This window comes from Danio aesculapii, unplaced genomic scaffold (genome assembly GCF_903798145.1).
Source record: "Danio aesculapii unplaced genomic scaffold, fDanAes4.1, whole genome shotgun sequence".
Classification (NCBI taxonomy): Eukaryota; Metazoa; Chordata; class Actinopteri; order Cypriniformes; family Danionidae; genus Danio; species Danio aesculapii.
Genome location: NW_026613663.1, coordinates 5,907 through 29,859, shown reverse-complemented (window position 1 = coordinate 29,859; position 23,953 = coordinate 5,907). Strand labels below are relative to the sequence as shown.

At 34.7% G+C, this 23,953-nt stretch overlaps 1 long non-coding RNA gene across 2 annotated transcripts; it reads left to right on the top strand.

The window, feature by feature from the left end:
• The first annotated feature begins 12,799 nt into the window (after positions 1-12,799).
• Positions 12,800-23,653, top strand: LOC130220146 (uncharacterized). Of its 2 annotated transcripts, none has more exons than XR_008836138.1 (3): positions 12,800-12,889; positions 18,127-18,203; positions 23,536-23,653. It is a non-coding gene; the product is annotated as an uncharacterized LOC130220146 (long non-coding RNA). The 2 variants fall into 2 exon arrangements; XR_008836137.1 differs by having other exon boundaries at positions 17,999-18,203.
• The last annotated feature ends 300 nt before the right edge of the window (positions 23,654-23,953 follow it).

Here is a 23,953-nt window from a genome sequence, read left to right as displayed (position 1 = left end):
TAGCAGATGGTGCGCTGCATGCCGTGAATGTCAACTGGTGAACCCACCGGCCACATCAAAAGCGCCATTGCGCCCTTTACCAATTATAGAGATCCCCTTCGAGAGAATTGGTATGGATCTCATCGGGCCATTAGAGCGATCCGCACGCGGGCACCGCTTTGCATTAGTCATAGTGGATTATGCAACGCGGTACCCGGAAGCAGTAGCGCTCCGTAACATCTCGGCAAAGAGTGTTGCGGAAGCTCTGTTTAGTCTGATCTCCCGAGTGGGGATCCCCAAGGAGATCCTCACTGATCAAGGCACCGCGTTCATGTCACGTACACTACGCGAACTTTACGGATTATTGGGCATTAAATCGATTCGCACCAGCGTCTATCACCCACAAACAGACGGGCTGGTGGAGCGATTTAATCGCACGCTTAAGTCCATGATCCGTAAATTCGTTCACGAGGACGCGAAAAATTGGGATAAATGGTTGGAGCCCTTATTATTTGCTGTGCGGGAGGTTCCCCAAGCCTCCACGGGGTTTTCCCCCTTTGAGCTTCTCTACGGCAGACAGCCCCGTGGGGTTTTGGATGTTGTTAGAGAGGTTTGGGAGAGGTTCACAAAGCAAAAATGAAATTCAATATATCCTGGACCTACGAGCAAAACTCCACACACTGGGGCGGCTCTCTACGGAGAATTTGCTCAAGGCTCAGGAGGAACAACGCAGGCGATATGATAAGGGCACTAAACTACGAAAATTCACAAAGGGAGATAAAGTCCTTGTACTGCTGCCTTCTTCCAGTTCCAAATTACTCGCCAAGTGGCAAGGGCCGTTTGTGGTCACACGACGAGTTGGCGATCTTGATTATGAGGTGATGCGAACGGACAGGAGAGGGGCACGTCAAATTTACCATATTAATTTATTAAAACTGTGGAAGGAGCCGGAGGAGGTGATGCTGGCGGCACTCGTTACCAGCGAAGATGACCTGGGACCGGAGAGTGTTAACCGGAATGGGGCAAACACTCTGGTCGCCGGGGGTGATCATCTTTCGCCCGCGCAGCTCACCGACGTCCGACGCCTCCAAACCGAATTTGCAGACGTGTTCTCCCCCCTACCCGGTCGCACCAACTTAATTCAGCACCACATCGAGACCGAACCGGGCGTGGTCGTAAGGACCCGACCGTATCGCTTGCCTGAACACAAAAAAAAGGTGGTTCAGGATGAATTAAGAAAAATGCTGGAAATGGGTGTAGTAGAAGAATCCTGCAGTGACTGGGCCAGCCCGATCGTTTTGGTACCCAAAACAGATGGGTCAGTCCGGTTTTGTGTGGATTACCGCAAATTAAATGCTGTGTCGAAATTCGACGCGTATCCAATGCCGCGGGTTGACGAGTTGCTCGACCGGTTAGGCGCTGCTCGCTATTATTCGACATTGGATCTGACTAAAGGTTATTGGCAGATACCCCTAACTCCTTTATCCCGTGAAAAAACGGCCTTCACGACGCCGTTTGGTTTACACCAATTTGTGACGCTTCCGTTCGGGTTGTTCGGGGCACCGGCCACGTTTCAGCGCCTGATGGACAAAATACTGGCCCGTCACTCGGCATATGCCGCTGCCTATCTGGATGATATAATCATATACAGTAATGATTGGCAGCGGCATGTGCAACATGTGCGGGCAGTGTTAACGGCGCTGAGGCGGGCCGGGCTTACGGCTAACCCGAGGAAGTGCGCGGTTGGGCGTGTGGAGGTGAGGTATCTGGGCTTCCACTTGGGCCATGGGCAGGTGCAGCCCCAAATTGATAAAACTGCAGCAATTGCAACTTGTCCAAGACCCAAGACCAAAAAGGAGGTAAGACAGTTTTTGGGGCTGGCGGGATATTACAGACGGTTTATACCAAATTATTCGGACCTCGTCAGCTCCCTGACTGATCTCACTAAAAAGGGGGAACCAGATACTGTCCAATGGTCGGAGCAGTGCCAACAGGCCTTCACCGAGGTTAAGGCTGCACTTTGCGGGGGGCCGCTATTGCACGCTCCTAACTTTGCTCTCCCCTTTCTTTTACAAACAGATGCATCTGAACGGGGTCTGGGGGCGGTTCTCTCCCAGGAGGTTGAGGGTGAGGAGCGCCCGGTGCTGTACATCAGCCGGAAACTGTCCAACCGGGAGGCTAGGTACAGCACCATAGAAAGGGAGTGTTTGGCGATACGGTGGGCGGTCCTCACCCTCCGTTATTATCTCCTGGGGCGAGAATTCGTCCTCTGTTCGGACCATGCTCCCCTCCAGTGGCTCCACCGCATGAAGGATACCAACGCGCGGATCACCCGTTGGTATCTCGCTTTACAACCATTTAAATTCAAGGTGGTCCACAGGCCGGGCGCGCAGATGGTCGTGGCTGACTTCCTCTCCCGGGCGGGAGGGGGGGAGGGGGGCCGCAGGCCGGACGGCTGCCCGACCTGAGACGGGCGGTGGGGGTATGTGGTGGGGAGAGTGGAGCCGAACACCCAGAAAGGGGAGAAAGAGAATGGAGACACCGGCGGCTGGTCAGTAGCCCAATCAGAAATAATTAATAACACCTGCTTTCTCTAGTGATTGGGCCGGAGAGACGCCTTCTTAAGGGAGCAGGAGAGACCATTCGGGAGAGAGCGAACCGAGTAACAGCCAGCACATTGTGGAGCGTGTTGCTCAGCACTCAAAATAATAATAATAATAATAAAACTTATCACTTGCCTTAACGCCGACCCTGTCTTCTTCTTCCCTCACAACGAACCTTATTACAAACACCATCTATATAATAGTGTGAGGTGGATCTCAGTCGCTTCAGCAGGAGTTTCTCTGTCTGTTTAAGAGGAGAAGAATCAACACAAAGAAGAAGAAGTCAAGACTAAACCTCTGTCTGTGTCTCAATCACTTCTCTAGTTCACTAGTCAGTGCACGGGAAGAGAATCTCCATCACCTGATCAGACAGAAAACACACATGAATGAATGTGAATGAGACATCTTAATATTTAGCAGAGCTTAATAATATAAAAATACCCAAATCTGAGGTGAGGCGAACATGAACACTGAAATACTCCTGTCTGTATTCATGTACAACAAGTAAGCGGCTGCAGGCACGTCTCATTCACTGTTGGCTCTTTGTTACCTCGTTCACTTGCCAGATCACTTCCATTTTATTGACTCTATTATTGTATTAGTAGTTTCATTAAATTAGTAACTTCATAATGGGTCATTACAGATACTTCACAACAGTGAGTGTCCACCTAAACTAAAGGATTTAATTACAACTGTTGGTTTTAAATGAAGACTCTGACTCTTTTTCTCTCAGAATGCAAAGAATCTTTTATTTTACTTCCTCACATCTGCATCATGTCAAGGAAACGTAACACAACTGAATATATCTATATATGTATAACAACAGCGCCCCGCAGTGGTCACACCCAAAAACACAAAGCACCACTGCTTCAATAACAGCATTTAACTAAGATGGAAACTAAAACATATACATATCCATACACAAAACCAAATGAGAAAACATTCTGATAAGAGTGCTTTCTAACACTCCTTCTCACTCGCAAGCAGAATGATGAATTTACTGGTTTTGCTCCAGCCATTTCTCTAAGTTTTGCGAACTTTTCTTGACTCTGCCTTTTTGTGAACATGTCAGCAACCATGTCGTCGGTGTTGCAGTACATCATATCTATGACTCCACCTCCAATTTTCTGCCAAATGAAATGGCATTTCAAGAGTTCACACTTAGATATTGTTTGACAACTGTTAGCAGGTTTGGCATGCTGTCCCGGGAGAGAACCCTGAGCTCAGAGATAGGTGGGGCTGATGGATTGTGGGTCTGTTGGAGCCTGGAGCTCATCCACTGTCTGTAAGGACTGGATCTCAGTGAGGGTCTCTGCACAGATCAGGGGTTCAGTTTGAGAGCCTCTGGACGATGATGAATGGAGAAGCTGGTTCTTCATATTATCAATGAGTTCATCTTTCTTTTGAAGTTCTGATTTTAAGGCTGAGAGTTCTTCCTGTATTTCTGTTTTAATCTCTGTTATTTGTCTTCTAAATGTTGTTTTTAGTTCCTTCAGCTCTTCTCTTGTTTCATGGAGCTCTTTTGACATCTGCTCTTTGTTTTTCTGTAGGAATTCAGTCTCTTGTTTTAGGTCCATCATGTCGTTTTTAAGCTGTTGCAAGTCAATGTTGTCTTAAGTGGGATAGTAATAATTCTTTTAGTTCAACCACATCTATTTCTAGGAGTGAATTTCTTTCATTCTTGACATTGGAGATTGAACTAGGGGAGTTGCAGCTGTTATCTTATTTTGGGTGTCTTGAGGAGAGGTGTTTGATTTACTTTCTGTTCAGCTATGTGTGATTTTTAATTTGTGTAAAGTCAATTATAAATGTTTGAAGGGCAGGCTCTGAGCCCTGGATCATGACGGTGCTGTTGTGGTATAAGTTTAGAGATAAGCTTCTTGATTCCTCATTCTCTTCAGCATCTTCAAATACTAGTATTTGTCTGCTTTGGCAGATCCCTCTTTTTGAGGTAAAGGCAAAAGGTTGGCAGAAAGCAGTATGCCATAATGGGCTGTTTTCAGTATAAAAGAGCAGGTTGTTGAGTTTACTGTGCTCATAGTCTGCTAACAGTGTTTCAGGTCTCTCCTTGATCTGCTTCTGTCGGTGGACCTGTTTAAAGTGTTCAGAGCTCTTGTGAGGGTAGGTAAAGGGGCGGAGCCTGCATGCTGCAGTGGCCATTGCTGATTTTAAAATGTAAACAAGCAACCGTAAAAACTGTCACTTTGTTCCTCTGTGAATTATATATAATTGTAAATCAAAATATCAAAAATGTCCACAAAAATAAAATATTGATGAAAATCAGTGCGTAAATTGTAAAAACAAGAGCAAAAGAAGCATCTTCATTGATACTGCCACACTGGGAAAAAGATAAAAATAAGATCCATTCTTCTTCCTGAAGTAATCAATGTTGAATATTTCCAGAGTACCTTCATTAATTTCTGTCTCCTCATTATTTGAATACTGATGTTTGATGTCCTCTTTGGTTTTCTCTGAGGATGTGTCCTGGGATTGACTTCTTGCAGATCTTTGCTCTGGAAAGTTCTTCTCTGATCTGGTCTTGTTGGTTTTCAACTGCTGTTTTTCTTGGTTAAATTCAGTAAAACTTTGTTGAAAGATGTTTTCTTATTTAAAATTTGTCAGAATTAATTCTCTGATTTAAGCAAAACAATAATAATATTAAGCGAAATGCCAAATAATCAGGAGCTCATCTGCTGCTGCTTCTCTCTCTTTCTCTCTCTTGCTCAGACTTGTCTTTTTTTGGCAAATTAGTTTCACCAATTAGGAAAATAACTCTTGGGTGCAAATCACCTTTGCTAAAACATGTGGTGTCTTTCAGAAGACAAGTTTACATGATTCTGAAAGACAACAATGACGAACTAAGCCTGGCGTTTAATGTCAAAGTAGATGGGTTCAATTACACCATTTGCGCAACATCCGAGAGCATAATGAAATGCTTCGGGTGCGGGAACATCGGTCATTTAATACGGTCGTGTACGAGTGGAGGTGAGACAGGTCAGAAAGACTTACAGGGCGAGTCTTCTGAGGCTGCGTCTGTCTCGGTGAATGCCGCTGCACCTGCGGCTGATGCTGCAGTCTCTGAGGAGAGAGTGGGGGAAGGTGCGGTGGCTCCTACTATGGCAGAGGTAGTAGCAGGTTCTTCTGCTGTTCGAATCTCAATGAATTCTGAGGATGGCCCAATAAGTGGCCATGAGGCAACATTTTCTACAGTTGGAACAGCTAAGGAAAGTACAGGTGAAGAGTTAGTGGAAATGGAAGTTGAACCAGAGCAAATCTTTAAAAGTTCCTCATAACAGAAAAAAAGCTGGTGAAAACAAATGATCAAACAAGCAAAACAAGACAAAGGTAAGGCTGATTATATAATTTCAGAGAACGATGCTAATTCTTCAGATTCCAGTTCTTCAGTTTATTCTTTTTCATCATCGCAAAATGAATATCAAACACAAAGATATACAGCTGAGGAAATCAGGACATTTCTGAGGGAAACTACATTTTTACCAAATGTGGAGGCAGAGGATTATTTTCAAGATGTTTCTGCTTTCCTGAAAGATGTAAAGATTCTGACAAGAGAATGTGCATTCATAGACACAGAGGTTTATCGTTTAAAGAAATTGGTGGGTAAAGTAAAAAAAAAAAAACTTCCTTAATGATGAGAAACCAGATTTGGTGTAATTTGATTTTGTTTAAAGTTGCATTATTTCTGATTGTTTCTTTTATTCTTAAATCATCAATTTCTATGAGAGTATTTAACATTGGAACTCAATTGAAATTGCGCTAGAGACAGTCAGAAAAGAATGTGTTTATTTGAATTCATAAAAATGAAACGCCTAGATGTCACCTTTATTCAAGAATCACACAGTGACAATCTTAATGAAATAAATTAGAAGAAAGATTGGGATGGTCAGATTTTTATGAGCCATTTATCTTACAACAGTGGAGAAGTAGCTGTTTTGTTCTCCAAAACAGTGTCTCCACTATCTGTTGAAGAAGAAGAAATAGTTAAAGGTCATTTTTTTAAATGTCAAAGTCAAATTTGAAAATGCAACAATGGTGTTTTTAAATATTTATGCTCCTAATAAAGGAGCTGAAAGAATAAACTTAAAGAAATTTAGTGATGTTATTAATAATGTAGATTCAGAGGATTCACTGTTTTAGGTGGAGATTTAAATTGCACAGAAAATGACAAAATAGATAGAAATCATTTAGAACCACACAGTGCTTCACAGAAAGAAATGAAGGATTTAGTAGAAGTTTGCGATTTATGTGATGTGTGGAGAAATGTACATTTAAAAGATAGACAATATACTTGGGCACATAACAAAGATAATCAGATTTCTATGGCAAGACTTGACAGGTTCTATATGTTTAAGTTTCAAGTGAATTATGTCAAAGACTGTCGTATAATTCCTGTTGGGTTTTCCGACCACTGTTCGGTTATTTGTAAGATTTTTGTCAATTCTGTGAAAGTAAAAAGTGCATACTGGCATTTTAATACATCACTTTTAAATGATGAACATTATAAAGATTTTATTCTGTGTTTTGGGAAAATTTTAAAAAACAAAAACAAATGTATTCTTGACTGCAACAATGGTGGGATTGCGGGAAAATACAAATTAAAGAGTTATGTAAAGAGTACACTTTTAATGTTACTAAAGACACAATGCGATCAATTAAAGAGTTAGAAAAAAATAGAACAGAACTTTTAAATACAACAGCTTCTACAAATAATAGTGCTGATTTTCAAGAAAGTAAAGCCAAAAAAGATTTACTTGCAGATTTACTGGGTGTAAAAGCAAAGGCTGCTTTAATTCGTTCTCGTTTTCAGAACATTTCAGAAATGGATGCACCTTCAAAAGTTGAATATTACATTCATTAAAATCTGAAAAAATTAAAGGATATTACAGAATCTAGTAAGATTCAGAAACATGCTGTTAATTTGTCCTCATCTTTATATAAATGTGAAGTATTACAAAGTGATATTGAAAACTCAGTTTTCTTTGAAAATCTCTCTAAAGTTGATGATGAATCTAATGCAATGCTTGAGACACCTGTATCACAAGATGAGTTATATACAGTCACGATGAACATGGAAAATGGCAAATCACCTGGCATTGATGGGATTCCTGTGGATTTTTATAAAATGTTGTGGCCAGTGATTGGTGAAGATTTGTTTTTAGTTTTAAATGACAGTTTAAATAAAGGACTATTGCCTTTAAGTTGTAGAAGAGCAGTTATTACTCTTTTACCCAAAAAAGGAGATCTTCAAAAAATAGGTAACTGGAGACCTGTGTCACTTTTGTGTTCAGATTATAAAATTCTATCAAAGGCTTTAGCTGTAAGACTAAGTAAAGTACTGGACCAAATAATACAGCCTAATTAAAATGACTCTATCCCAAATAGATAAATTTTTGATAATATTTTTTTAATTAGAGATGCTTTAAAAGTTGCTAAATGATTTGGTATTAACTGTGGATTGATCTCACTAGATAAAGAGAAAGCTTTTGATCGTGTTGAACATGAATATTTGAAAAAAGTTTGAAATGTTTTTGGTTTTAGTCTTCATTTTATAAAAATTATTGAGGTAATGTATAGTAACATTCAAAGTGTACTCAAAATCAATGGTGGTTTAAGCGCTCCTTTTGATGTGCAGAGAGGTGTTAGACATGAGGTTGTGCTATGTCGGGAATGTTATATTCCATTACCATTGAACCTCTTCTATGCAGATTAAGAGCAGAGTTAAAAGGTTTCTCTATACCTCACTGTAATGCTCAAGTGCACCTTTCTGCTTATGCAGATGATGTTATTGTTTTTATAACTAACACTGATGATGTAAGAAGACTGGAATGTATTATTAACGATTTTAAAAAGATTTCTTCTGCCAAAGTTAATTGGGAAAAAAAGTGAAGCCTTTCTCATAGGTGACTGGAAAAGAGACCCTCCCTTATTACCTGGAGGATTAAAATGGAAGAGTTGTTTTTTAAAATACCTTGGAGTCTACCTAGGTGAAGGTGACTTTGTGTAACAAAACTGGAACGCAATGTTTGAGAAAATCCAAAGTCATTTACAGAAGTAATAATGGTTGCTACCACAACTTTCTTACAGAGGACGAGCACTCATTGTTAACAATTTGGTGAGTTCCTCTATTTGGCATATACTTGCTTGTGTTGATCCACCTGCTGGACTCTTACCAAAGATTCAAGGAGAACTGGTCAATTTCTTCTGGAACACTTTGCACTGGACACCTCAAAGTGTTCTGTTTCTGCTGAGAGATGAAGGTGGCCAAGGGTTGGTGAATCTTGTAAGCAGGGGAGCCACATATAGACTACAGTTCATTCAGAAGTTGTTATATGGGTCTGAAAGTCTCGTGTGGAGGCCTTTAGCTCAATGCATCCTACGTGGAATAAATGGCTTGAATCTTTATGCTTCACTTTACATGACAGACAGTGTGCATCTAGACCTGACTTGAATGCCTTCTTTCTTCAAAAGTATTTTTAAAGTATGGAGACTTTTTAAACATTCGTGGGCAGATTCAGCTACATCTCTCTTCTCTTGAAGAACCAGTACTTTTTGGCAGTCGCCTTGATGTGACAAGGGATGATACCCCAGGACTAAAAGACTTGCTTATCTCTAACAAGATGGCACGATTAAGAGACATTGTTGACAAGGTAGGTTTTGGACTAAGGGATGCAGAAAACGTTGCTTTATATATGGGAATTAGATCGGTGAGGTTTGTCACATAATGTTTGGATAAACTGAAATGTCTTTAAATTAAAAAGAAAAAACTTTACTTGAAGATTACAGCCACGATATTATTTTCCCTGATGATCAAGACTGTTTCCCAGACTTCCCAGACTGTTTCCTTAGAATTACACCGAACATTGAACATGCTGGATTAATAGTCCATTGTTGTGTTTCAAAGAAAATGTGAATGTTGATTTTAGTCCAGTTAAAGGGAAAGTGCTTTATAAAAGTATTGTGAAACTAAATAAGAAGTATACTTTAAAAGAGAGATCTGACACGGTGTGGAGAGATGAACTGTGTTTAGGAGAAGAAGAAAAGCCAGAATGGAGAATATTGTATAAACCACCATTGAACAGAAGATCGGGAGATTTGCAGTGGAGAATTTCACACGGCGCTATAGCTGTTAATGCATTTGTGACTAAAATAAACTCTAATGTCAGTGATCAATGTCCGCTTTGTTTAGAAAGGGAAGAATTTTTCTCTGTTTTATGGATTGTGAAAGACTTGCTCCTCTGTTTGATCTGTTAAATGTTTAACTTTCTTTACTTGGTTTTTTATTCACCAAACAATGTTTTATTTTAGGTTTTAAATACAAAAAACAACACAAATATAAAATGTCAATTGATGAATTTTACCATTGGTCAAGCAAAATCAGCTATTTATATTACAAGAACAAATGAAATAGAAGAGAGGAATGGTAAGAAGATGAATTAGTTTATAAAAACCTCGTCAAATCAAGAATTATTGATGAGTTTAATCACTATAAAATGATGAAGGCAATTAATGTGTTTAAAACTGAATGATGTTGTGTTCTGTCATTAATGAAGAGCTGCATTTTATTAAGGAGTTGAGTTGAGCTGTAAAACTATTCTTATAAAATAGATATATACACACACACACACACACACACACACACACACACACACACACACACACACACACACAGTGTAACCCCCAGTTTATTTTTCCCCCAATTTCTGTTTAACAGAGAGAAGATTTTTCAAACACATTTCTAATCATAATAGTTTAATAACTCATCTCTAATAACTGATTTATTTTATCTTTGCTATGATGACAGTAAATAATATTAGACTAGATATATTTCAAGACACTTCTATACAGCTTAAAGTGACATTTACAGGCTTGACTAAGTTAATAAGGTTAACTAGACAGGTTAGGGTAATTAGACAAGTCATTGTATAATGATGGCTAATAATTTTATTTAAAAATATATAGTAGTTGTCAGAATTATTATTATTATTTCTTTTTTTAAATATTTACCAACGTTGTTTAACAAAGAAAAGGAATTTTCACAGTATGTCTGATAATGTTTTTTTCTTCTTCTGGAGAAAGTCTTATTTGTTTTATTTTGGCTAGAATGAAAGACGTTTCTATTAAAAAAAAAACATTTTAAGGACAAAATTATTAGCTCCTTTAAGCTATATATATATCTATTTTTTTTCGATATTCTACATAACAAACCATCGTTATACAATAGCTTGCCTAATTACCCTAACCTGTTAACGTAATTACCTAGTTAAGCCTTTAAATGTAACTTTAAGCTGTATAGAAGTGTCTTGAAGAATATCTAGTCAAATATGATTTACTCTCATCGTGACAAAGATAAAATAAATCAGTTAAATGAGTTATTAAAACTATTTTGATTACAAATGTGCTGAAAAAATATTTTCTCCGTTAACCAGAAATTGGGGAAAAAAAGAACAGGTGGCAAATAATTTAGGGTGGCTAATAATTCTGACTTCAACTGTGCGTGTGTGTGTGTGTGTGTGTGTGTGTGTATACTTTTGTGTGTGTATGTGTGTGTGTGTTTGTATATATATATATATATATATATATATATATATATATATATATATATATATATATATATATATATATATATATATATATACAGTTGAAATCAGAATTATTAGCCCCCTGAGTTATTAGCCCTCTGTTTATTTTTTCCCCAAATTTTTGTTTAACAGAGAGAAAATTTTCAACACATTTCTAAACATAATAGTTGTAATATAATAACTGATTTATTTTATCTTTACCATGATGACAGTAAATAATATTCTAATAGATATTTTTCAAGACATAACTCTTTTCTAATAACTGATTTATTTTATCTTTGCCGTGATGACAGTTAATAATATTTATTAACTAATATATGGCTAACACATGGCTAATATATTAAAAAGCAAACTCATGTGCATGCATGTGCATGTGTATGCTTTATGACATTGATACTGATAAAGGCATGTTTTGCCAAAGCTTATAGGTGCACATGAGTATTTTACTGAAGGTACAAAAGTTATATTTAATTTAGCTAGAGTAATATTTTGATTATATCTGTGTTTCCTAAAATGTACTCTATCCAACACTACTTTTATGTCATCTAAGAATTTTTACATTTTATGTTCAACATAAAGTGATAGAAGACTTGAATTGATGCAAACATCTTTCAATCAGTTTAACTTTTAAGCTTTTATCATTGCCTTTATGTACCATGTACTGTATTTAAAACTGTGTGACGTGTTTAACTACCAAAAGTTATATATATATATATATATATATATATATATATATATATATATATATATATATATATATAAATATATATATATATAAATAAGACCATCATGGACCAGCCAGGCATTTGTTAAATGCGTTGTTAAAGTCAGAACATGAGACTGGGATGATGGTTTCAGGTTTTTTGTACATACAAAGGTATGTAGCTTTAATTAATCTAACAGTATTATACAGTTAAAACATACTTACAAAGCTCAGATGTTCTGTGTTTAGATGGCTTTAAAAGATCGAATTGGATTTATTCAGCTGCTGAAAAAAAAGAAAAACATCACTGAATGCACTAGATATTACATGTCTGCAAATTAAAAATATATTTTACACATAATTAATATTTATGACAAGTCAGAGATACAGGATGACTGCGAAAATAGGCAATTAACAATTAAACATAGTTCATGTTTTGTGTAATATGTTAATATGTAAAATAACATCTGAAATTGCATAAAGATATTAGCAAAGAATGTGAAACACAATGCCAGTGATAAGACCTTCCAACCCAGTAACAAACAAGAAGCCATGAGTAGACTTTACATTTTTATTCTTAAAGATGTTTAATTTGACCTATGACTTTTTTATTGTATGCTGATTTTTAGCGGGCCAACAGCATCATCGACATTTACAGTGCCCTCCATAATTATTGACAATCCTGGTTAAGATGTGAAAACTAATATTTGCATCTTTTGTGAAGTTGTTTTGGAGTAATTATGAAAAGTGCTATACAAATAAAATTTTATTGGATTATCATTATTAGGAAGTGTTTATTTAGTTATTTCCTAGGGACACTTTTGGTCTGGAGTAAATGACCATTTTTCCGTTAGGCGGCGGTATAAACTAGCAGTGTGTCGTTCGCCAACAACGTGCTAAAGAAAAAATTCCCGCCGAGATTCTCGCATGCTTCGGGGATTCGCAGTATCGTGGTTGCATTTGTTGTGGGCATTGTTAATGTTTTCAAACACCTAAAGGCTGACCAGGTAAGTATTTTATTGTCATTACTATATTCTAATGTGTTAACAAATCATGAAAATATGGACGTCATATGAAGTCTGTGTAGGCTAACGTTGGCGAAAATATTTTACTTCATTCTTGCATGGGAATTAGCAATGTCAGTTTCTACATGTCCATGCGCTGGGTATTAGGGTTAAAAGCGAGTGATAAAACGCAAGGAAACGTTAACGTTAGTAAATACATGTAGCGTTGCTTTGTAGTTTGTCAGATGATGAAGTAGGTGGGACACCGAACTGTGGCTTCCGTGAGGCGTCGGTCATGCGCTTGCCATTATAGATTAAAAGAGAAATAAATCATAAGGTGGTAAATAAATCTTGCATTGTTTGCTGTGTAAATGGTGACATAATCAGCCTGACGCAAATTGCGCTCGCATTAGCGGACAGGTGAAAGTTTTAATATTCAGGGACATTCTATAAAAGTGGGAAAAATGCTTTACATGGCTTCGTGTAACTACATAAACTTAGGAAACCCACATTTGTCAAACTTTCTGCGTTTTCTCTGATCAAATAGTTCTCTGATTTGTGAAAACTTTTTTACACTTGATCACATAATGCATTTCCGCTAAACGGATGATTTTCAACTTTAAATTAACTTGATAACGTCGACTGAAGCGTCAAATATAGGCCCGACGTTAGTGCATATTATATAAATGATATTTACATGAAGGAGATGGTTTAAGCTTTACTCGTGGTAACCTGCACACCCCACGGTTCAGTGTCACTATGTCGCGATGCGTCACTTAATATGTCACATATATAATGTTCTTCGTGTGTTCAAGCTACATTAAACTTCGACAGGTGTCATAACTGCATGACATCGTAAAACACTTACTGGGTTAATGCATTAATTAAACAATTAAGGATATTTTCGGTTTTTAATTGAAATAAATGTTTTCTGCATATGCAAAAGTGATTCCAGGCTAGGTTCTACGCAGAGATACATTACATTTAGAGACAGACTATTAAAAATATACAAAGATGTGTTAACTTAAAATGTTATAAAAATGTGAAAAACATATAGTCTAACTTTGCTGCTACTAAGCCTGTCGGATAAATACTGGATGAATCAACAAATTCACTTGATCTAAGCATTCACAACAACTAATTATTTCAAAATGATACCAAGCAACTAAACAAACTGTCTCACCACAAACCTTTCAATGTCTTTCCCGGGTTTTGCCTACTTATCTTGATTTAAAAAACTATTTCAATTCATAATCAGTTCAATTTATAATTTATAATAATGATATATGTTTTAAAAAGTATAAAAAATATTTAAGATTATAATTTTAATTTGATAATAATAATTAAAGGTCGCGGGTCAAAACGGGTCTAAATTGTCTAAACCTAAATATTGAGACGTGTAAATATTGTCAGTTAAAACTTACATTTCCAAAGATGTTTTTCGGCCCTTAAAAGAGCCTTTGGGGTAGCTGATGTTAACAAAATAAGGGGAAAAAACAAGACAAAATTAGATTTTATTGCAAATGTCTAAATTTAAAGTATTTGTAGTTTTAAATGTTTTTTTTCAAATTGCTTAAAGTTCTGTATAAAATTAATGGTACTTACAAGAAGCAGGGGTAGTCGGCACTGAAAAGAAAACAGATTACACAGTTAATAAAGACTAAAAACATAGCCTAAAATTGCACTTATAAGATAAGCAAAACGCAGAGTGCACTCTATCCGACTGAAACCTTACAGCTTATTATATTAATTTAAAAGTATAACGTTAGCGTTTCTCGGTCTCATAGCCTGGCTGTAATGAATGAATGAGCTGGCGCTCTTTTTACACACACACACGCACAGGCACTGTACATACACGCACATTAATTCACAGTCAAACCAAATGTGGGACAACCTGCTGTTTGTTTGTAGTATTGTTTTGCTTTTTTATCTAACAAATAATATGACGGACTCTAAATTAAAGTCTCAGTCGGATTTGTGTGACTACTAACGTCAGTTAGCGTAAAATGCTTCATACTCGCAAAACGGCTTTTACCGTTTAAACCGTTAGCGGCGTAAGATAGCCTACATATAGCGATTGTAGAGAAAACACGGAAAAAACGAGAAAACTGTTTTTGAATAGTAAATGTAGTACATTTACTAAAAGCGACATTTTTATGACATTGTATATATTGTTATTAACACGAAAATAAGCGCTAATACCCCTCATCTTTATTAATGAATAACGTACTCGATATAATAACCATTATTCTTGATATTTAAAACACTATTTTATTCGTAGGTACTTGTGTGAACAAGTTATAAACAATTTATAATAAAATATAACGATAAAGTTAAAAAAGACGTTTACCTCAGGAAAACTGGCAGTTGATGTACACAGGAATGTCCACTCAAATGACCCAGGCTGTGTCTGCGATGGGCACAGACCTCAGTTTATATATGCCCACCGCCTGGTTTCGCGGGCTAGTCACGGAGTAAAAAGTGACAAATTAAAAGGTTTATTAATGAATAATTGAAGATTAAAAATGTGTTAAAACGTCTTGTTTGTGTTATAAACGTCAATAGATATGAATAAAAAGTGCTGTGTAGGGTTATTAAATTATTATTGATTTTATTATTTAATCACATTTTTGTATTTGTCTAAATTATTCATATATAGGCCTATTCACTCAATTCCTATATTCAATTCCTAATAAATAATTACAGCAATGATGTTTAAAAAAACACTTGAATGAATCATGTGAAAATTACTAAATGTTTTGAGTGATAGATGAAGATTTTAATATTATTAGCGGAATGTGCTTTTATATTTTAAGCTAATCCACCACCATTTACTCATATTTATTTTTTTTAACAAAAACCACTTGAAAGAATCATGTGAAAATTACTAGTTTTTTTAAGTGATAGATGATGATTTTAATATTATTAGTGGAATGTGCTTTTATAATATATGCAAATAAATCACCATTTACTCAAATTTATTACTGAAAATTACTCATTCATAAAATGTTAAATATTTAATGTATAATGTCTAAATATCTATGTAAAATTTACAGCAATGTTAATCTCTGATAAAAATTCCTTTATCCATGTCATGGAAAAAACTGACCTGTCAACTTTCCTTTGTAGGAATAGTCACATTTTAGACAATATTTGACAGAATTTGTGTATTGCAAACTTAATATTCGTTTCTTTGTAAGTGATTTTAATTTGTGGAATATTTGTATAAATCCAGTTCAGCGATTCTAGATTTTCCAGGCTAGCCATGACTCACTTATCCTCCAAGACAATGCAGAAGTCCTCATGGTTGGTCATCCCTCTGACAGACAGCAATTCTCTGTGCATTCCCACACTGTAAAATAAACATTACGTTTATTATATTGAAATTATGCAGTTGTACATTTCAAATGTTTAAGGTTTACTAAAACACATTAAGGAATTATATTAATGAAATAAACCATTTCTCTTATCTCTGTGAACAGTAATTCTTCATAATGTTTGAGTAGATGTTGCTGACTGACACAAATACACAAGTATTTTGACTTATAATGGACAGGGTGTTTAAATGTAGTGTACAGACATTTATAAAAACAAACCATGTTTATACAAGGAATAGTGCATTCAACAGTGTAATGCTTGAGCTATATATTTTTTTGTAAGCATGCAAAAATATAAAATGCAGTTTTCGGAAGATCATAAATATCTGAAACAGTTTGAGACACTTACATAGCACTCCTGGATGAGCTCTTCCTCTTATTCATACAGATAGACCAGCAACAGAGGACGACATCTCTCGATTCATCCCTGATTTAATGTGAGGTCTGATGCAAAAAAGTGTAGAAATTAGTAATAATAATAATAATAATACACAAATAACATTATTAAAAATACCTGATGTATGGCACCCATTCTCTTTATCAAAATCTGCCTCAATAAACTGCTCCTCTTTAGTGGGAAAACTCTGCAAACGTTTTCTTCATTAAACTGAAAAATGAAGCAAACAAATATTAGTATTTATGTTCAGTATTATATATAAACAGTTCATTACATTACATCAGCAATGCTGTAAAAGGAACCTTATGAAATGGAAAAGCACTAGCTGTACATAAACCCCATTGAATAGCTAGCTAGCTTAGCTTAGATTTACCACTTAACAAGCTCACTGTTGTTCGTCTGCTTAACTGTTGCCTGATCGTTGCTGTTAAATATTGCGATGCAAATAATTTGTTCAACTTCATTTATATAATTCAGAATGAACATTGAAGCAAATCAATTTCAAATAGGAATGGGTGGTTAAAAATACCCGTGTATCCCTATATACATCATATGGCAAAAACTAAGCTCCTGAACAAGTTTGAACAGCATGTGTCTTTCCTGAAAGAGCTTAGGCTACTTAAGACAATAAAATGATAAACTGTTAATGCTTACCTCTTACCATGCTCGCTGTTGATCTGCTCCTTCAAAATGTCGTCTAATCACTGCCGTTGTTGAGATTCAAATGCAAACATCTCAATCAAATCCACATAATTGAGTGAATTTTCTTAAAATAAACGTGAAGCCATCTTTCCTCAATATTATTAGCTTAATTGGTTTCTCAAATTAAGCTTAATAATTGCACTAGTTTGCTTAAAAAAATAAGTAACATTAAAATCTTAGTTATATTGGTGAAATCTTCTTCATATTTTATAATAAATCCAGAATATCAATTTTTTAAAGAAAATAAGCTCATTATTTTTAATGACCACATTAATTTTTTTAATGAAAATTACAAGCCTCAAGATTCATTTTTTACAGTGTAGGTAATTTTATTTAAATTTGCTTAAGTCTTTTCTTTTAGGCCTCACATTAATTACATCTAAACATTTTATACTAATATTAATAAATGTGTATCCAGGAAACGTCTTTATATTTTAAGAGATCATACATTGGGAAAGGAAAGAACAGATTGTGATGGATTAATTAATGATGATTAACCTTCGAAAATGTGTGATTTCATGTAAATATGTTCTTTTTGTTTTTTTAATGTATAATAATGATGGTGATGATGATGATAACTGGCATTTTTATTATTAATATGTAATATCTCACCTGTTTCATCATTTTGTTTTGTAGGTAGAGGTACATCTGTTTTCTTCAACCAGAATGAAGGCAGTGTTTCATCTTTGTGGCCCTCGCATATGAGCTTATGTAGAATTTGAATTTTCCATAAGCTGTTTGTCTGTCTACTTGGATTCACTCAGGTTTTCAAGATGGCTCTCAAAAAGGAGTGTACTACAAGGTGCAGGCGAAAATCATCGCTTATGCTGTTAGATAGTAGGTAGGTAGGGTTATTTGTCTAGTTTGTATATTTGTTTAGTTGTTTTTGATTTGCAGAATTATTTAGCAGGCATCACACCAAACAACATGCCAAAGACAACATGTTTACAATTAACAGTATATAAAATAAATAAATAGAATAAAACACAATAAGCAGTCCAGCTGACTTAAAACTACTTGTTAAAGTTATTTGTCTTATTGCCCTGTTTTTGACACCACAGGGAGACAGTATCTCTGCTCGGATGGCAAATAGTCAAATAAGGAACTAAATGGGTGCATTGAATCAGCCACAATACTGATTGCCTTTATGACCACTCCATCTTTGTAAATGTATTCCATGCTTGGTAATGTAATGCCCACCAGTTTACTAGAAATGGTGACTATTTTCCTTAAACACTTTTCTTGAGTCTCAGTAGCATTACCATACCAGCAAATACTGCAAACAAGTCAATATACTTTCAATAAAAGCAGAGTAAAACATCTTAAGCATCTTAAGCACAAAATCCAAGAATGGCCATGTTTCTCTTTTCGCCATAAAAGAGGCTCACAAAGACTGAATCATCAGCATATTTATTGCCTGTTCCATAAGTTTAATAAGATGCTTGTTTTATATTTGGCCTTGATTCTGCATGAATGGAGGATTAACCACTAGGTAGGTCTGTCAACCATATGTTCATAATAACAGAATGAGCTAATTACATTTACATAATGAAAATTGAAAAACACACAAAAAAAATTAAAGACATCATTTTTTAAAGCAAATTTGATGTTAATAAAAACTGTTTTGTTTATTAGATGTAATACAATGGGCCCTATCATACACTCAGCCCAATAAGAAGCAAGACGTGTTTCTATTTTTAGACCAGTGCAACACTAGTTTTGCCGTTTTCCACCATGTTGTTTAAATAGTAAATCCATTCGCTCCACTTTGTGGACTCATGGGTGTTTCGGGGGCTTTTTCAGTTTATTCTCAACTTGCTTTTGAATAATGTTAATGTTATTATTATTAGTAGTATTATTTATTATATGCATGTGTATATTTGTTTTTTTTTAAAACAAGCTTAGATTTGTCCACTTGTCAGGTTTTTTGGATTAAAAAAAATTAAAAACAAATGATTGATTGGCATAATGCTTTTCAAATGTTTTTACCATAAAGATGTCTGTTATTGTTTTCTTATTCCGGCCATTCTGACCGAATCACATCTCAGACTTTTTTTGTCTAACAGCAACTGACTCGCCTCCTGTCGGTCACTCTCTTCTAAATACAATTTGAATTTTGACTAGGTAATGCAGGTATTGTGCATTCAATCATTTCTGCAAATGTTGCAAGTAAACAACAAGGCTCTTAAAACACTGCTTCAAAAATTTTTGTGTTGTCATATTTCAAATACAGAAGTCATTTGTTTTGTTATTTCATAACTGACAGTGTACTTATTTGTAAAATCATTTTAGTTTAAAATCAAGTGTAAAACAAAATTTCCATGTGCTGTAAAGCTATATATTCAACAAATTTGCCATATTGCAAAGCAGTGAGCAAATAAGTAAAATAGTGTAAAATGTGTAAATAAAAGACAATTTCAATCTTTTCTTCATATACTTTAATTAAACATTTCAAAGTAGAAAATATTGTTTAATAAAATGGACATCAAATATATCTATGGCCTTATAGTTCTGCCAGTGGTATTGAAAAATTAATTATGGTGAAGGAAAAAGCCACTACACCTCCATTGCCATATATCTATCCTTGTGATTAAACACTTGAACCATTCTATCAAGTTTACAGTTGTAAAGGGCCTTAAAGAAAATCTGTTTTTTATCAAACTAACTAATTGCTTATTTTGAGTATTTTTTTTAAAAGAGTACTTTTTTACTTTTACTTGTACACTTAATGTTAGTATTAGTTACTAGTAGTATTATTTTACCAATGTAGTAGTATTTTTACTTGGGTACAAATTTTCAGTTCTCTTTCCATCTTTGAGAGAACATAAACAAATACATATTTTAATTTTTTATTTTACAAGCACATTTATTGTAGGTTTATTATATTTTTATTTATGAATATATTATTAATTACTACATTACTAATGTATTTTATTTGAATAAATTGGAGAGTTCTTATTGAATTTAAAGTGCATTGCTGAGAATACATTTCAGGTGTTCAGTACGCTGCATGTCAGTCTAGAAAATAAAAAATAGGTACTGGAAAAAGTGTTTAAAAATCCTTGTTTTTTTAAATCTGGGTTTATACAGTTCTGCCTATATATACCCTGAATGGGGCACCAATATTACGATTCATTTTGAAAAAAGCAACCCAACAAAAAGACACCTGCAATTGAGACAATAAAAGTTTAATACTTATCACTTTTATAATATAGCAGGAGAAAAGCAGAATAGTATGTTAATGAACTAATAGGCTATTTATTTTTATAATATGCCATGGGAAAAACGTTTATTTGGCAAATATCAGCCAACAGAATAAGAAAATGGCAATGGCTATTTACATTAAGTGCAAATAGCATAATTTCTTACCATGATCTGTTAACAGTAAATGCCAATAGATCTAGATACAATAAATCTAGTTTAATTACTTGTTAGTTCATGTTTGTTTTTACATTAGCTAAATGTAACTAACATAAACTTGTTTTCTTTGTCAGGATGATTTTACTTGGGGCACATTATCATTAACTCATTTCTAATTATTCAGGAACTCTTGTGTTTAAATGTAATGGTTGATCTTTACACTGAAAAGCAGTAGAAATGTGTTCCGTTTCCATCAAAATAAACAGTTTAAACAGGAGTTCAAGAGTAGTTTAAAATTTTATTACATTAGCAAACAATGAACTAACAACTAACTAAGGTAGCTGATATTCACATATGAACTCATGTGACTCGTATGTTGTTTTAAAGCTAGTTCATAAACAGCACATGCCTATTGTAGGTTAGACACCCCAGTGAGTCAATGTGCATGAGAGTAAAGTAGGAACTAGATTTTCTTTAAAATACATGTTAAAGTTTATTATTAAGCCATCTTTAGTCGTTTTTAGTCACATAAATGTTCTTCCGCATGTGAAAAATCACCAGATTGTAAGTGACGTTGAACTAGGAAGATCGCACATATAAACAGTATGAAGACAACTTATCGCCGTGCACGTTTGGATGCCAAAATAAGATATTCTGAGACATTCACACAAACGATGCACCACAGCCATACAATTATGAGCCTGTGGACAGACCAACAGACAGAACAGCAGTTAGAGAAGAGTAATTGTGTTGTAATGTGAGGAGAACAGAGCAGGTTCTCAGTGTGAGACCAATGTTACCTTACAGACAGATATGTTAGATAACGAAATCGTATCAGGCAGTAGCAAAGCTAGTATTGATCATCTAAGTATTTATATTTACCAGTAACAGAAACTAAGCATTTAACAGAATTATGCCACATTGTCACTATTTTTAATTGTAGATAAGTGAATACAAAATACTAATAACATAGTAAATCTTTTCTCTCAGAGCTTTTGTAATGAAATAAAAAAGCATCAAAATATTAAAACTATTAAAATAAGTTTTAAATGTTTCTTTATTTGTCTTTTTTTATTTATTTATTTTTTTCTTGCCATGGGTTTAAAATGTATTGGATTGCATTTTGACAACAATCCATAAAAAAAGTTGTGTTACTGTATAAAATATTTACAAACATTTGATTAACAGATCTGGGGTGCAACGACAAACAAGGAAAAAACAAACAACGACATAACTTGCAGCTGCACAATCATAGTACAATGCATTGTTTGGGAAAAGAACGATGTAGTCACGAGTGTTTCCCCAAAACCCGCAGTTTCTCTGTCACAGATCCATCGTCTAAACCATGTTAGTTATAGCGTAAAACGTCCATAATGACGCTCTAAACAGGCATAATCAACTTCTTCAGAGAAGAACCCCATAATTTCTTTGTGCAAATTATATTGTTTTACACAAAACCTATTAAAAATTCAATTTTAGTTTTGGTAAAAACATCCACTCGCTTTCCATATTAATTGAAAAATATGTAAATGGCATGTATAGGATTATTAGGAAATTTTAAAAAATCCTACATTAATATTAATAATAATAATGATGATGATGATTAAGTAGGATATTGCTTATGAATTTTTTTTTTTGGAAAAGTCTACTTTTACAATTTGACACATGCAAACCACTGCAAAAATGTTCTGACCCACAGGGCCATGTCTTATACAGTACAGATACTTAATAAATAACCCACTATAAATGAAAATAATTACGTATGCTATGGTTTTTTTTTTGTTTGTTTTTTTTTTTTGGTTTCACAAGCTTTGGAGACGTAACGTAAATTCAGCTTTTTAAATAATAGGTCCCCTATAGCTTTCGTCATGAGGCATAACTGTGAAGTGCACTGTAAAGGGAGCACAATTATAAACATGAAGATCGGTAAAACTGAACTGTACGAATACTTTGAAAGCAAATTACACCTAAGAGAGATAACCTTAATGCATTTTTTAAAATCATTCCAAGATTAAATGTTAGAATGTTCTAAATGAAAATGAATAGGGCATAGGGGGAATAAGTGGGAATAGAGCACAGTTAGGAACTTTGGTTCTGACGACAGCTCTAGAGGTATAGTTGCAAGCATACAAGTTTGCGACCCTGTTTGAATGTTCCTTGGAATGATGGTTTTAATATATGCATACATACATACATACATATATATACAGTTGAAGTCAGAATTATTAGCCCCCTGAATTATTTGCCACCCTGTTTAATTTTTTCCTCAATTTCTGTTTTCTTATCCCTAACTGATTTATATTATCTTTGCCATGATGACAGTAAATAGTATTTGACTATATTTTTTTCAAGATACTAGTATTCTGCTTAAAGTGACATTGAGGGTAATGATAGATGGTTTTGTAGACAATCAAAAATATTGCTTAATAAAAATATTATTATTAAATAATGTTGACCTTGAAATGGTTAAAAAATTAACTGCTTTTATTCTAGCTAAAATTAAACAAAATACTTTCTCCTGAAGAAAGAATATTATAGAAAATACTTTGGAAAAATATACAGTATTGTTAAACATGATTTGGGAATATATACAGTTGCAATGGCAGAATGAATGCATCAAAGACACTGTACTATATATAATATTTGAGACTCTTAAGTTCAAATCTTCATTAAAATACATTTTTGTCCTTACTTTTGTTCTACAGTTATAACTAATAAATAGTAAAAAAAAAAACATCTTTGTCTGAAAAAAATATATAAATGGAATCTATGTTAAATTGTGTACTTATGCTTTCCTGTTTCTATCCTGGGAGGTTCATTTCAAGGATTCTAGAAATTGTACCAGTTCCAGTCTGGATCCAGCCTAACTTGTGAACACCACAGAAGACATCAAAGCTACAGAGTTTAAATAACTAGAACTGGACAAACAGAATTGGCAAAAATCAAATCAAACACCACTACATTACTATATTATTATTAAAACAATAAAAATATAAAAGAGATGGACCTGTTTTGTGATGATTTTGTTTAGGTGTAGATTTAAATATCCATTGAGGAAAAATGTGTGCACCATTAGGAACTGATTATTTATATTGATCTCTGTCGCTATCTTATGGCGGAACAATGTAAAGCCAACTGCCAAAGAATTTCCATTAAATATTACTGCAATTTATAATCAAATGTCATTTGTTGAACAACAACATGTAACAAACAAGAATATAAAGATGCCAA